The following is a 1396-nucleotide window of genomic DNA, read 5'->3' as shown; positions in this document are numbered from 1 at the left end:
TTGAACTCCTGGGCTCAAGCGATCCTCCTGCCTTGGCCTCCCAAAGTCCTGGATTATAGGCTGAGCCACCGCACCCAGCCACGTTTCATCTGTGCAGCCCCAGGGGCTCCACGTTCTACTTTTTCTCATTTCTTCTCCAGGGCACCCATGGCTAGTGATGAGGGTAGAAGATGGGGCAGCAGGGCCTTGATTAAAGGAGAAGGAAGGCAGCCTGTGGAGAAGGTGGCCCAGGGAGTGCAGAGAGGAGCGGGCTGTGAGGGAGATAGCAGAGTGCAGGCTGCGTCCCAAATGAGCACACCGCCCACTGCGAGCCCACCACCTGCCTAGAGACCCCTCTCCTCTCCAGGATCTGCTCCAGTAGCTCTCAGAGGAAAGAATGATGCTGTATCAACATTTCATCAGCTCATCTTTTCACTCTAAGAAAATGGCAGCTCCTAAATGTTCAAAACTGCTTTGGAAACTTCTGGAGAGAGGTTTTACAGCTCAAGCAGACAGCTGACCGCGGCCTTTCTTTCACCCAACCCATGCTCTCCCCGTGCTTTCCTGCCAGTTGCAGTCGGCCCTTGGGTCCTACGTTTGCAGCCATTTGTCTCTGAGCTCAGACTTCCAATTCCAAGCGGCAGCTGGACAGGCTCACCAACATGTCCAGCCAGTACTAGGACATCAGCAGGAGCCCAACCACCTCTTTCCAAAACCTCTCCTCATGTGTCTCCTAGTTTCCATCTCCATCCTTCTAGTCAGCCAGGCTGAAAACACTTGCTCCTCAGGGTGCAGAAGGAAAAGCTTTGTCTCCATACCTGGTGCTCACTGCCCCTGCGATCCCAGCCCAAGTCCTCCCCTACTCCTCATCCTGGTGTCAGCTGAAGCCGCCATCTCCTAAACCCACCTGTGTTCTTCTGCCTCTGCCAGGGCTGCCCTCTCCTCCACCTTCACAAACTCAATTCCTACCCATTCTCAGGTCCCTTATCAAATGCCACCTCCTCCATGATGCCTCCCTGATTCCTCTGCTGGAAATAATGGTGATGACAGCTAAGGCATTGGGGTTGGCTACGTGCCAGGCAAGAAGTTAGCACTTTACCTGCTTTATCTCATTTCAGCCACATAACAGCGACAGGTGGCATTATGATTCATATCATCCCCATCTGATAGCCAGGAAAACTGAGTCCCAGAGAGGTTAGCCACTTTCCTAGGGCCCTGTGCTCTGACTCAAGCACAGCTCTGAGGAACTCTAGCATTCCTCAGTTTAAGCATCATGACTTTCTTTGCTGAGTCACCCAAGGTATTTCTTCTGTTTAAATGTTCTTCCTTGGCCAGGCACATTGGCTCAGGCCCGATGCGGTGGCTCACGCCTGTAATCTCAACACTTTGGGAGGCCAAGGTGGGCAGATCATCTGAG

At 53.0% G+C, this 1396-nt stretch overlaps 1 protein-coding gene across 1 annotated transcript in view; it reads left to right on the top strand.

The window, feature by feature from the left end:
* Positions 1–1396, top strand: part of LEP (leptin) — a 20161-nt gene that overhangs the window by 5143 nt on the left and 13622 nt on the right. The gene's annotated exons all lie outside the window — the stretch shown is intronic.

The sequence above is a fragment of the Mandrillus leucophaeus genome, unplaced genomic scaffold (assembly GCF_000951045.1).
Source record: "Mandrillus leucophaeus isolate KB7577 unplaced genomic scaffold, Mleu.le_1.0 Scaffold5, whole genome shotgun sequence".
Taxonomy (NCBI): Eukaryota; Metazoa; Chordata; class Mammalia; order Primates; family Cercopithecidae; genus Mandrillus; species Mandrillus leucophaeus.
The sequence above is the reverse complement of the archived record's forward strand: the minus strand, read 5'-3'. Positions and strand labels throughout refer to the sequence as shown.